The 14,769-nt window shown below is 49.3% G+C and overlaps 1 protein-coding gene across 3 annotated transcripts in view; it reads right to left on the reverse strand.

The window, feature by feature from the left end:
- SH3BP2 (SH3 domain binding protein 2) overlaps nt 1-436 on the reverse strand; it is a 55,801-nt gene extending 55,365 nt beyond the window's left edge. For all 3 annotated transcript variants that reach the window (XM_048509434.1, XM_048509433.1, XM_048509431.1), the window contains exon 1: nt 253-436. The gene's annotated coding sequence lies outside the window, so the exon portion shown is untranslated. The remainder of the gene's footprint in view (nt 1-252) is intronic.
- Between the last annotated feature and the right edge of the window lie 14,333 nt (nt 437-14,769).

The raw sequence follows: 14,769 nt of genomic DNA on the forward strand, positions 1-14,769 counted from the left end.
TCCCCGGCAGGTGTCTGATGGGCGCCCGCCCGCCCGCCTGCCTCCCTCCCTGCCCTCCGGGACCCGCGGGCGGGCATGCAGCGGCGCCCTCTGCCCCGCCCCGCGCAGCCGCATGGCACCCCCGGCGGCGCCCCGCGGGGCAGGCGGGAGGGGGGAGCCCGCCCTGGCCAGAGCCTCTCCGGCGGGAAGCGGCCCCGCAGCCCCCCAGCGCCCAGGAAGCGCCCCCCACCCACCCACCCACCGGCGCCTTACCTGGCTGCGCGCCTCCGCCGCCCACCCCGCCGGGCGCAGCACTCCCGGGAAGGCGCCTCCCTTGAGCTCGCTCGCTGCCCGCCCGCCCGCCCGCCCGCCTCCTCCTCCGCCTCCGCCTCCGCCTCCTCCCCGGCTCGACTGCGGCGGGTGGCGGGCCAGGAGGGCGGAAGGAGCGGCGCTGGGCGGCCTCGGCGCTCCGCCTCCTCCCGCCTGCGGTGCCCCGCCGTGCCAGGTAGTAGTAACAACGCGGCAGCGGCAGGACGCAAGAAGAGACCGCGCCTCCGTGGCTTTTTAAAATATTTACCAACTATACAGTTTATAACTGTAAATGGAGGGAGATAAAATCAGGAATCCCGTCTACACTGCGGGAGGTCTGGCCGCCCCTTGGTCCCTGCTCTGCTGCCGGCTGGGGCTGGGGCTGGGGCGCTCCGTCTGCTCAAACAAAGAGGCAGCGTCAACTTTACAACTTCGGGTGCAGGTGCTCACTGACATGCCAGCAGTGGCTGTTGCCTGACCAATAGCTGATCAATACAGAAGGTCATAAACAGCGACTACAGCAACTGGTTTGCATACAAACTGAGTTGTGGCAGACACTGGCCCAAATCCCAACAAACGCCTTCTCAAGTGTCAATTCGTCACAAAACATTGCCGGTGACGCAATTTATCTCGAAGATTCTCAAACTTCAACTTGGTTAGTGGCCGTCCCTCTTGGAGATTCAGGTACGCAGGGTCCATTGGTTTGCTCACTCCTTTGGCATCCATCATATTCACAGACACTATAAAGTCCACAATTTGGGGGCTTCTAGTTGAGGAGAAAACCTCCATCTTGGGTTCTCTCTGCTTGCATTCCCCATAATATTGCTGTGCTTCTCCCAGCTCCAGTCTGCAGATTTGTATGCCAAACCAAACATAGATCCACTGTACCTCTTGGGCTTCACTCCCTCTGACTTCCTCACCGTAGATGAGGCCTCTCCTTCATGTGACCTGTTCTGATGCCCCTTCTGACTGGGTATCCCTCGGCTGGGCTCTGGGTACAGCGGATGGCTCACTGGCCAATTCTGAGAAGATGGTTTCTGTAGCCTCTTGACTGGGTTCTGCAAAACCTAAGCGTTACCGGTCACGAGACTTTTAGGAATTATTACTCTCATCCACATAACAGCATTCAGGATTTCTGCATTACAAGCTTCTGGGTTCAATACGTGGTACCCTTTTGAATGTGGGTTACAGCCAACCAACGTTCCAAGCTTTGCTCTTGGATCTAGCTTTCCTCTTTTGTCTTTGGGAACATATGTGTCAGCTTTTGCTCCAAAACACACGAACTGCGATTATACAAGAATGTGGCCGTGTTTATTGCTGCTCCCCAACAGGGGTCTCTCCCAACATGCCTCCCACTGAGCCCGTAGCCTGCTTAGGACCCTGCCAAAGGGACACGCGTGGCAGGCTGGGGAGGCCAGCCCGGGCAGACAGAGAGCAGGCTGGCCATTCCAGAAGATCTCCGGGGCGCCCCTGGAAGCTATCAACCCCAGAGGAGACTCTCAGAAAGGGCAGGTGCTGCAGCCCCCCCCCCCCCCCCCGCCGTTTTGAAAGACACCTGCGAGAGGTCCCAGGATCAAGTCAGAGATGGGGGCTTTCCAGTGGGAGCTAAGCAGTTCACAGGTAATTTACGCTGCCCCCACCCCCAGAGCATCCCCAGCGCCCACCTAGTCCGCAGGCAACACCAGACCAGCCCTAGTTGTGAACTGCCCAGATGCTGCCAGGTGCATGAGAAGACCTGGACTGCAGCATCCGATCTGACTTCTCTTTAGTTTTCTGCTGCCAGCCTGAGCCTGGTTAACTATATCGACCATTCCATCTGATCTCCCGTGGGCACAAGGACGGGGAGGGGAAAGGTACACACCATCTGTATTTTTAGTTCTGGTTTTTTATTGATTATATTGAACTGATTTTTACTGTTTTTAAGACTGTTGTTCACTGCTCTGAGCCCTAGGGGGAGGGCCATTAAAAAGTCCAATAAATAAACAAACTGTGGTGTAGGTAGTGGTTAAGAGCAGGTGCACTCTAATCTGGAGGAACTGGGTTTATTTTTATTTATTTATTTATTTATGGGATTTTTATACCGCCCAACCCCCGAAGGGCTCTGATTCTCTGCTCTGCTGCTTGAGCTGTGGAGGCTTATCTGGGGAATTCAGATTAGCCTGTGCACTCCCACACTCGCCAGCTGGGTGACCTTGGGCTAGTCACAGTTCTTCTGAGCTCTCAGCCCCACCCACCTCACAGGGTTTTGTTGGGGGGCAAGGGAAAGGAGATTGTAAGCTCCTTTCAGTCCCCTTACAGGAGAGAAAGGGGGATATAAATCCAACATCTAGCTGGCCTCTCTCCCCTCCTCTTACCCCCTATTACTTCTTCTTCCCGCTTCAGGTTTCTGCCTTTGCAAACTCTCGCTTGGAGTGTAGTCTCACAGGAGTTCGCCAGGATTCAATCATCGTTTCCTGAGTGTCTTGTATTGTCCTTTTAATCATTGTCTGTTGTTTCCCAAATGCTTGCATTGTCTCCCCAGTACCTCCCCCTTTGTTGTACTCCCAAAATGTTATAGAAACCCTGTATATTCCCTCGCTCAGCGTGGTTGCATTAGCGAGAGTCTGTATTGGAGATTCCTTTATCTTATAGTAAAGCCATTTTAATTGATAAAAATATCCGATTGTTGAGCCGGTTTATTTCCTATTAGAGAATATTTTTAGTTTTGTTGCCCAGTTTTGCTCCAGCTCTCGATAGCGCAGGGAAATGACCGGGACTCAGACACAGCTAGTATAGTAAAATAGCAAAATTCTTTATTGAGATGCCAACCCGGCTAAGTGTCAGCACCTTCGTTCCACAGCAACTGCAACTCCCTAGCAGCTTTATAAGACATTTTAAACACTTTCTCTCGCCGGGAAATCCGGAAGACTACAGAACAATCCACCACTATTCATTAACAAAAACAGAGGAACCAATCAAGAGAAAAGGGGCAGTCCTTTCTTGAATTTCGCGGTAGATTCAGGTCGAGGTGATGACGTAGGAGTCGTTAAGTCCAAGGCAGGAAAAGCACAAAGGATCCACTGGGTTATAGGATCATGAAACAAAACTTTTAGGGTGCAGCACCCTTATCTACCAGGTGATGAGATCAGGGCAGAGTAATGTCCGTCTTGAGGCTTCCTTTTGTTACCGCTGGCTCTGGAATGCAGCTTAGACCAACACCCAGCCGACTCCTTAACAAAGACCCTCTTTGGACTTGCAGATCGAATCTGTTGCCAGCACCCAGAGGTCCCCAGCCGTTGGAAGACGTGGAGGGACCACCATTGGAAAGTTTGAACTTTTCTTTGTTGCAGCAATGTGGGGTGGGAGCCCCAGGGCATTGCTAAAGGAAACAACCATCTGATAAAGGACTCAACTGGGTGCGGCATGTGTGTGTGTGTGTGTGTGTGTGTGTGTGTGTGTGTGTGTGTGTGTGTGTGTGCCTCCAGCTGGGGGTGGGGGCTGGCCCTGGGAGGAACACTTCAGCTGTGGTGATTTTGTTACCGCTGCTTGCCAGGTAACAATAAGTGATTTCAGCTCAGCAACTTAATGAAGCGCAGGAAGCAGGCGTTCTTCAAAGCAAAAGGATTTTATTGCAAGTGGTGGTCACAGCTCCGTCAGGAAAGAATCACGCCTTGCAACGCAGTGCAAGGACTTATTCCCAAACTTCAAAGCGGGCAAAGGGGCAGGAAAGGGGAGGTGAGGGGGCAAGTCCCTCACCCAAAACACCAATCGCAATACAAAACAGTTCAAAAGCAAGATACAGTTACACTTTTCTGAATGGGATTACCAAATCCCACTGTCAGCCGTCTTCCCGCGAGATCTCACAATGGTGTTGAAGGAGAGCAGATAACAGTCCATTCACAAAATCCAGATGGGCTCGCTACCACACCTCCCTAATCCTCTCTATCAGATGGCTGTTATCCCCCCCCCCCCCCAGGCTCCCACCTCGAGTTGCTGCAACAAAGGAAAGTTCAAACTGTCCAATGGTGGTCCCTGCATGTCTTCCAACGGCTGGGGGACCTTTGGGTGCTGGCAACAGATTCGATTTGTAAATCCAAAGAGGGTCTTTGTCCTTATCAAAGAGTCGGCTGGGTGTTGGTCTAAGCTGCATTCCAGAGCCAGCGTTCTTGTCCCTTAATATCAAACCTTTTCTGGCCACTGCTTTGGCCATCAGGCACAAATTTCAAAAATAACATCTCTAAACTTTAAACGTTAGGGAAACCTTAAAGGGATAAACACATATACTTATAGGCAAAAGTTTCCTAAACCTAACAAGAACAAAACCTTAAACTTAACTGAAGGACCTATTCAAACTAAAATCCTAAACAGTAAGAAAATCATAAACTCAACTCTAAAGGGGCTTTTATTACATCCTAGAATGGCATAAACAAGAGGGAAACCATATATTGTTGGCACAAGCATACATAAGCGTTCTCTGTGAGCCTTATGGAGGCTTCTGAACCACACAAGTCTCCGCGTCCGGGCATGGAGCCAGTGTAGCCAGGCAGCCTGACTCAGGAAAATATTTTGTTATTTTCCTGTGGCGGTAACAATTTCTGCAGCCACTTCCCCCTTGCTTTGTCCTGGGATGTCAGACTGCAGGCTGGAGTGTGGCCTGAGGCACTTCCTGGTCTGCTCACTTTGACATCTTCCAGTTCTTCAGCTCCCACCTCACCCCGTTTTTTGGTCTATCAGAAATCTTTGCTGTCAGAGTGAATTGTTTTATCTTATTTTGTAATCGGCCTTGAGGCTCAGGGAGAAAGAGGGACGAGACGTAAGGAAATCAGTGAGTAAATAAGTAAACATCTGGCAGCAATCAGAGGGACCCGGCAACAGGAAAGGGCCCCTTCCCTCCCTTCAGCCTGAGACCTGGGAGAGGAGACCGGATGGGCCTGAAGCGATTTGTGGGAGGGGTGTCAGAGGAAGGCTGCAGCTTCTGCTCAGTGTCCCAAGGGGAAAGCCCCGCTGCTTTTGGCTGAGCTGTAGGCTCTGGGGTTCCCTGAGGACCAAGAGCCATCCGTTCCTCATGGATTTTTGTGGCCAACCCTTGAAGCCAAGTGAGTGGCTGAGGGGGTGAAGATATGGAAAGATTCATATGGTCATTTTATGGAAAGGTTTAGTTAAAGCGTGATCAGCAGTGGCGTAGGAGGTTAAGAGCACGTGCATCTAATCTGGAGGAACCGGGTTCAATTCCCCGCTCTGCCACCTGAGCTGTGGAGGCTTAACTGGGGAATTCAGATTAGCCTGTGCACTCCCACACACGCCAGCTGGGTGACCTTGGGCTAGTCACAGCTTCTCGGAGCTCTCTCAGCCCCACCTACCTCACAGGGTGTTTGTTGTGAGGGGGGGAGAGCAAGGAGGTTGTAAGCCCCTTTGAGTCTCCTGCAGGAGAGAAAGGGGGGATATAAATCCAAACTCCTCCTCCTCCTCCTCCTCCTCCTCTTCTTCTTCTTCTTCTTCTTCTTCTTCTTCTTCTTCTTCTTCTTCTTCTTCTTCTTCTTCTTCTTCTTCTTCTTAGTACCAAATAGAGGCTAGATAGAACTTTTCTTTCCTTGGATGGTTGGTGTACTGAGTCAACCAATCTGAATGACAATCTCCTGAGTTACTGGTTTGAAGGCTGGGGTCGCACTCCCATTTTTCAGGCCATGTGGTCTAGGAAGATCATTGTACATCTTTGCTTGACAATAGGAATAGTGTGGCTTCCTCTGTCAGCTACCCTCCATGCCCAGAACTGCTCTCTAGGACACCTGCCTGAGGCTACCTGGCTTCCTTCCTTCCGATCATTCCCCAAAGCCCACTAGTCATGTGACCAGCATGGGGAGGGGGGAGCCTGGGATGGCTGCCTGAGGGCACTGGGAGCCCCAGGGCTGCCCCTCCCCCAACCCATTATAGGGTGCTGGCAAGAGCAGCCCTTCAGTGCCTGACCTGTTTGTTTACCCCATTCTTTGGCTGATTGGATTCATGGGTTCTTTTTGTGACATCCAGTCTGACCAAAAGGTCTACTGAACTCAAAAGCTTTGCATCGTCTTGGCTGATGCTCACCCCTTTCCTTAGGACCAGCCCAGATGATGCAAAGCTTTTGAGTTTCTCCTTTCTGGGTTTGGCTTTGGGCCCATAAGACCAGAGTCAGTTGTGCTGCCCTCTCCTGATGATGTTAGGCAGTGCAACTCCCTGTGACAGGTCCTGCACTCCCAGGTGGTTAGAATGGCAAACCACAAGTGCGTCTGGCCAATTATGTGCCTGAAAAAGAGAGACCAGAAACAAAAGCCAGGTACTTTTTATTTATTTACCTTACTCGTCATTCACTTTTCTCACTGAGATGTAGTGTAAGTCGCTGCAGTCAAGAGGATGGGAAATACAATCAGGAATGTCATAGAATGTGGATACAGAACTAGCTTATGAGTATGTGTGTATGTGAGTATTATGTGAGTATGTGTGTCCTCTAAATCACTAACAGCCTTGCTCAGGTTTTGCAAACTAAGAGTCATGACTTCCTTTAGAGTCAGTCCATCTCATGTTAGGTTTTTCCTTTTTTACTGCTCTCCTCGACTTTTTCTAGCTTTTCCAGTGATTCTTGGTCTTCTCATAGTGCGACCAAAGTACGACAGCCTAAGTTTAGTAATTTTAACTTCTAGGGAAATTTCAGGCTTAATTTGATCTGGAACCCTCTGATTTGCCTTTTTGGCCGTTCACAATATCTGTAAAACTCTCCTCTACCACATCTCAAAGGAATCTACTTCCTGTCAGCTTTCGTTATTGTTCAACTTTCACTCTTTACGTAATCATGGGGAATACTACAGCATTAATTATTTTGATTTTGGGCAGCTGTGACACATCTTTACCTTTAAGAATCTATTTTATCTCTTTCATGGCTGGCCTTCCCCATCTCAGTCTCCTGATTCCATGGCTGCAGCCTCTCTGCCAACAAAAGCCCTTTCCGCACAGCAAATCTAAAGTGGGCTGCTGGTGGAATAAATTAACCCACCCTCGCATGGAGGTGCAGGGTTTTTTTTATTGTATAAAAGAAGAATTACAACAACATAAAACAGGTACATGCAACCATCAATGTTGTAAACAGTAAGGTTTCTTAATTTTAAATACATTTTATTAAAATACTTCCTTGATCCACCTCAGGAGCTTTCACTAACTTATTGTTTGTGAATCATCTCTTAGTGAAAATTTTGATTTATAATATTAATAATTAGGTTTCTTCCTAAGTGTCTTGTACAATTATACATAATAGAATTGATATATTATTAGGCTCCCTAGTTTAAACACCATTGAAAATGATGCTTTTGGGGGGTGGATTCCAGCATCACTTGTTTAAACTAGGGAGCCCAGATTCTCCTTTTAAATCCACCTTAAAGGGAGAATCTGGGGTCCCCAGTTTAAATAACATTGAAAGTGATGCTGTTTCCCCCGATTGGGGGGACTGGATACAACACCATAAAATGTGTTCATAGCAGCAATAAAACATTTTGAAAGCATTTTGAAAATGTTTTTTAAAAAATTGTTTTTGCTGCTGTGTTCAGATTTGTGAGTTGGGGGATGTTCTGTTGGAATAAGCGACTTCTGCATGCCTGGACACTGGGGGGTGCTGTGTATCTCACTCTAACTGTGTTTCTGCCTCTCTTGTTTGCCCTCCTTGTCTGGGCCAGGAGACTGCCCACTAACTTCCTTTCTTCCCCATGCTGGTCTCACTCCTGACCTACCCTTCGTCCTAAGCACATGAACAATGGCTACCTGCCTTAGTGGGGCTTTCCCACTGAAGCAGTCTTTCACCTGCACACACGTGATGGTGCGTTAGAGCACCCACTTGTCATAGGGAAAGTAATACTTAGATTAACAATTCATTACATGTTTCTGATATCATGGCACAGAATTCAGCCTCAGCAGTAGACAGACTGACTGAGGTCTGCCTATGGGAGTTCCATGCTACTGGAACGTTGGCATAAGTCATCACAAAACCAGTGCATGATTTATGATTCTCCCCTTCAGCAAATGAGCTGTCAGTTACAGCACACAGCTTGTTGCTTTGTTTATCTGCTTTGATCAGCAACCCACGATCAGCAGTACCATTGAGGTAACGTATTACGCGAGTCAAACCTATCCAGTCATGTTGCGTTGGCTTTGCAGCATGACTGCTTAAGATGCTTACAGCAAATGCCAAATCTGGGCACGTCCAGTTTGAGATGTGAATCAAACTTCCTAAGAGTGATCTGTAGAGCTCTGGATTGTCACACAGTTCTGTACTAGACGCTTTACAGAATTCTACAGTCATAGGAGTTACAGCAGTTTTCCTACGTTCTAATTCAGCCTTTTTGACTATTGCTTCAGTCTTTTTCTGCTGACTCTTAAAGAAGCTTTGTTGATTCACTTTTCTGATGTCAATGCCCAGGTAGAGGGTTATTTCACCTAGGTCTTTTACTACAAAGGTTTCACTTAGCTGTTTAAATATTTTATCAGCTTGTTCTGTTTTTGTACACACACAGATGTCATCAACATACATCAGTATGATCTCTCTGTCTTTACGTAATAATAATGCTCTGTTATCTGCTCTGTTATGCTCTGTTAGCTGCTCAAAAGGCAAGCCAGCAAAAGACGCAGCCATGGTGCAGCCGTAAACTGTTTAGCACACAGCAACACAAACAGTCACTCACGAGTAAAGGCAGAATCTTGGCCCATAACCTGTTGACGCAGCGGATTTACTCGGAGTAGACTACCTTGCAGGACGCAATGTAGACAAGAACTGACAGACACACAGTCACCAGTGCAGTTCTATTTATTGCTATCTACTGACAAAGTGCTTCACCAGAGCACAGGTGTATTCAGGCACACATCACTCTGCTGTCTGTGCTAACTATATACAAAAGTGGTACCAATCAGGTGCCCTCACCTTATCAGGTTTTGCACACGGTACAAGCTGTGCACTCAGTCCTAATCTGCACACGGCACCTGCTAGAAGGAGGGTCCAGCTGTCATTTAGATTTTGCTCGTCTAAACACATGTTCTGACAAGTCATCTGCAGCCCGGCCCCCCGAGGGGTCCGGCCCACTGCGGGCAGTAGCAGGGGTGGCAGAGGAAGGGGCCCCAATCCCCCAGGAGTATCAGGACTTGTCCAGGGTCTTCGAAGAGGGCAAGTGTGATAAGCTGCCCCCCCACCAGCACACCAACTGCAAAACTGAGCTGCATCCAGGAGTGCAGTTCCCAAAGAGCCCTAATGAAGAGCCCTATCCCATGAGCCCTAACGAAGCCCAGGCCTTGCGGGAGTTTTTGGACAAGAATCTTCATCGGGGTTTTATTCAACCCTGCACCAATGAGTTCGTGGCCCCAGTGCTGTTTGATTGAAAAGAAGGACGGCTCTCTTAGGCTATGTGCCGACAATAGGGGGCTCAATGCGGTCTCAGCTTGCAATAAGTACCCCCTCCTCCTGATTAAGGATGTGTTAGCGTGCTGGGAGGGGGACGGATTTTTACCAAGTTGGACTTGCGTGAGGCATACTACCGAGTGCACATTGCCAAGGGCTTTGAGGACATGACAGCTTTCAACACCCAGCTAGGTCAGTTTTCCCACTGCGTGATGCCATTCAGCCTCCAGGGGGTGCCAGGTGTGTTCATGAGCCTGATAAATGAGGTGCTGCAGGACTTTTTATTCAAAGGAGTCATGGTTTATTTGGATGACGTGTTGATTCACTCTGACTGTCTGCAGGATCATGTGAAGTTGGTGCGAGCCGTGTTGACAAAGTTACTTGCCAATGACTTGTTTGTTAAGCTCTCTAAATGCGAATTCCACAAGATGTAAGGAATTCCATAGAAGCAGAAATAAAAGGCTTTTTGGGTGTAAAAGTCCGTTTATTAAGACATCTTAGAAAGCTCACGTACACGTAGTGGCAGGAATGACACTTCCCGCCAGAAGCACAGGTTATAACACCATTCACCCCATCCCCCCTCCTGCTTCCCATGGGAACGGAGTCTTCATCTCCCGCGCAAAGATAAAGTCTCCGCCGATGAAGCTGGCTCATCGCCCGGGCTGTGGAATGCACTCAAGGTTACTACACCATCAACACTATTGAATCCTTTACACAAGAGTAAGATGGATTTTCTGGGCTTTTGCATATCCAAGGGCTTGGAGATGAATCCAACAAAAGTGCAGGATGTGTTACAGTGGAGAAAGCCCCACACACGCAGGCAGCTGCAGTCATTTTTGGGATTCGTGAACTTCTACCGTGACTTCATCCCCGATTTTGCTCGGTTGGCTTTGCCCCTGACAAACTTGTTGCGGACTAAGAATAGGGGCCCGAATGCGAGCAAGTCTTTGGCTTGGGGGGCTGACTGTAGCGATACCTTCGCTGCCTTGAAACGGGCTTTTGCCTTGGAGCCTGTCCTACGACATGCGGACCCCTCTGCCCCTTTCGTGGTCCACGTGGATGCTTCGGACAAAGCAATGGGTGCGGCCCATCTGCACAGGGGGGCGGGTGGGAAGTTGCATCCCTGCGCTTTCCTCTCCCGCAAATTCTCAGGTCCTGAACTCAATTGGACTGTAGGGGACAAGGAGATGGGGGCCATTAAGCTGGCTCTGAGTACCTGGCGGCACTGGTTGGAGCGGGCGCAGTTTCCATTTGAAGTTTGGACTGATCCCAAAAACTTGGCTGCTCTGAAGGTGCCAGGGAAGCTGTCTGCTGAGCAGCTGCGGTGGGCTGATTTTTTCTTGTGCTTTGACTTCACGTTGCATTTTTCCCCTGGGAAAACTAATGTGCTCGCAGATGCCCTGTCTCTCTTGCCTGGGGGCAGCGCCTCAGGCGCCTCTGCGCACGGTCTTTTCCTCTGCCCAGTTGGGGCTGGCGGTCACCCTGCGCAGTCAGGCCCTTGCCCCGCCGGCCCCTCCCCTTGTCCCGCCGGGCTTGGAGGAGGTGCTGAGGGAAGCTGGAGCTGGGTCGGTGCCCCTGGAGGAGAGCGGCGACCTTCTGGTGCTGAGGGAGGGGTTCTGGCAGAAGGGAGGTAAGTTGTACGTACTGCCCACAGCCCAGCAGGTGGCGCTGCAGCTTTGCCACAATGCCAAGTCGTTTGGACATTTTGGGTTTGTAAAATCTTATCATCTGGTGAGGAGGCAGTTTTGGTGGCGCGCGCTCCGGGGGGAATGTGGGGGTTATGTGAAAGGGTGCCAAGTCTGTGCTGCGGCCAAGCGAGCGCAAGGGAAGCCCAGGAGAGCCTTGGCATGTCATCTCCATGGACTTTATCATGGATTTGCCCGCCAGACGGACCTTTTTTCCTAACAGGCCCATTTAATGCCGTGCTCGTCCTGCCTTCCTCCAGCTGCTTGGCCCAACTATTTGTGCAGCACATTTACCAGTCACATTCCTTACCTGACAAGATCATATCGGATAGGGGTAACCAGTTTGTGTCAAGGTGCCAGTTCTTAAAACTACTTGGCACTGACCAAGCACTTTCTTCAGCCTATCACGCGGCGACTGATGGTCAGGCAGAGGGACCAATCAGATGCTAGAACAGTATTTACATTGCTATATTAACTACCACCAGGACAGTTGGGCTGACTTGCTGCCTTTTGCTGAATATGCTTGTAATAACGCAGTACACAGCAGTATGGGCAAGCCCCCTTTCGAGGTGGTGTTGGTGCAGCTGGCTAAACCTTTTCCTTTTCTTTCAGAAGCTTGAATAGAGCCAGTAGAGCTCCAGGATTAGGTGCAGTCTATCCGGGATGCTTGGGACCCCATGCAGAAAGCCTTGGTTAAGGCAAAGCAGGATTACAAATTGCAGGCAGAGAAAAGACAGCGGCCCCCGCTCGTTGGCTGTGGGGGACTGGGTTTATTTGGCTACTAGGAACTTGCAGGGAGTGCAGGCCTGCAGGAAGCGGCGGGGGGGGGGGGGAATATCTGGGGCCATTCCCTAGGGTTAAGAACATAAGAACATAAGAATTAGCCTGCTGGATCAGACCAGAGTCCATCTAGTACAGCACTCTGCTACTTGCAGTGGCCCACCAGGTGCCTTTGGGAGCTCACATGCAGGATGTGAAAGCAAGGGCCTTTTACGGCTGTTGCTCCTGATCACCTGGTCTGCTAAGGCATTTGCAATCTCAGATCAAAGAGGATCAAGATTGGTAGCCATAGATTGATTTCTTCTCCATAAATCTGTCCAAGCCCCTTTTAAAGCTATCCAGGTTAGTGGCCATCACCACCTCCTGTGGCAACATATTCCAAACACCAATCACACGTTGTGTGAAGAAGTGTTTCCTTTTATTAGTCCTAATTAGTCCCCAGCATTTTCAATGAATGCCCCCTGGTTCTAGTATTGTGAGAAAGAGAGAAACATTTCTCTCTGTCAACATTTTCTACCCCATGCATAATTTTGTAGACTTCAATCATATCCCCCCTCAGACGTCTCCTCTCCAAACTAAAGAGTCCCAAACGCTGCAGCCTCTCCTCATAAGGAAGGTGCTCCAGTCCCTCAATCATCCCCGTTGCCCTTCTGTGCACTTTTTCTATCTCTTCGATATCATTTTTGAGGGTTAAGGTAATCAACAACATGACTGCTGAACTGGAATTGCCAAAAAATCTGAGGGGTGTTCATCCTGTTTTTCATTGCAGCCTCCTCAAGAAAGCACCACCTCCAGACCGACGGCCCCCTCGCATTGAAGCACCATTGCCGGAGCCTGTGAAGGGGGAATTACATCCGGAAGTGAAGGCGATCTTGGACTCCTGATTGTATCGCAAATGTTTGCGGTATCTTGTTGCCTGGGCACATTTTCTGATCGGCCAGAATGAATGGGTGGGGGCCGCTCATGTTCGAGTCTCCTGCCTGGTGAGGGCATGCCATCGTGCCCAACTGGACCACCCCCACTCGTGAGGAGGGTCTTTGGGGAGGAGGAATGTCAGAATGTTCCGAAGTCTGACGCGGTGAGGGGGAAGGGATGCTCAGTAAGGGATGCTTTCTGGCCAGTTGGTCGGGGTTGGTGTAGCTCAATTTCCCTATCTGTGTGAAATGCTTTCTGTCCTTTGAACGTTCACTTTGATCTTGTGGGAACAGGATTCGCACCTTGGATAGGGGCAGGGGGAACAAGGGAACTTAAGCCCAAGCTCAATCACTATTTTTGGACCTTTAGTATTCCCAATAAAGGCTATAGTTGATATCTACAGATTCTTTATTTTGGACCAAAGTTTGACACATTGTCAGCATGGATGTGGTATAGGAAGTCGGAACAAATGATTAGGCACTTTTCAGTTTAGAAAAGAAGACCTGGGGAACATGATAGAGGTTTGAGAAATGCTCCACAGGGAGCAGGTAGTAGACATTATCAGCAGAGTAGAGCGGAGCTACCCATAGTAGACAAGTAGGTCTAGTAGTCCAACTGCATACACTCATCAGTCTCCCACCTTCTTGGAATAAGACATTTCACATGAGTTGTTCTTTCCACAGGAAGGCTTTACTTGGTAGTTGCAGCATAACACTATACAATACACTATACAAAGTTCTTAAGCTACACAGGACTAAGCACTAAGATAAGCAAGAAGCCTAAAGATACATACAGAGTTCCATACCCTGCCTTTATAATGTTCAAGCTAGCACTTTGCCCAGCAACAGTCTTCCATAGGAACAGAGTCACAGTCTTTTGCACCAATCACGCTAAAGGTCGACTATCACAAGTTACTCCAGACTTTCTGGCTCTGGCTCTGTTGCTGACCCAGCTATCTGCCACCTAGGAGATTAACTCTCTTTTTTTCACATAACATAACAGACATAATATATTTCTTGCTCTCCCCTTAATTCCAGCGGGCACCAAGGCAGTTGATGGACAATATGTTCAGGACGTACAAAAAGAAATCCTTCCTTAAAAATTGAGTGATTAAATCATGGAATTCTCTGCCACAAGGTGTCACAGTTGCCACAAGTACACATGGCTTTAAGAGAGGGATGGGGAGATTTAGGAGGGGGAGATCCATGGATGGCTATTAGGTATCACAAGCCCAGTAAAGGATTGTAGGCGAGCAAAGCCATTGTAGGATTGGGAAAGTCCTGGAGAATTGGGAGTGGAGTCTGAGGAGGGCAGGGTTGGGGAGGGACTTCAATGGGATGTGATGTCATAGGCTCCGCCTCCCAAAGCAGCCATTTTATCCAAGGGAACTGATCTCTGTCACATGGAAATCAGTTGTAACTCCAGGAGATCTCCAGTGACGATCTCAAGGTTCGCCACCTGAAGTCAACATATACAGAGTCAGCCAACCTCTAAATGCCAGAGCTGGGAGGCAACAGCCTCGTCCTCTGAACCTTGTTTGCTGACAGGGAAATGGACTTTATTTGAAACTGGTCACCGGACAAGATGGGCCACTGGTCTGAGCCAGCAGGATTAAGAAACCACTGCTGCCAGCTGATCTCTGGCTCAGGAAACGTTGTTCTAATGAATCTAATCCACTCACAAACACATGTATGGGGGAGGGCTGTGTGTGGCACT

This window comes from Sphaerodactylus townsendi, linkage group LG10, assembly GCF_021028975.2.
Source record: "Sphaerodactylus townsendi isolate TG3544 linkage group LG10, MPM_Stown_v2.3, whole genome shotgun sequence".
NCBI lineage: Eukaryota > Metazoa > Chordata > Lepidosauria > Squamata > Sphaerodactylidae > Sphaerodactylus > Sphaerodactylus townsendi.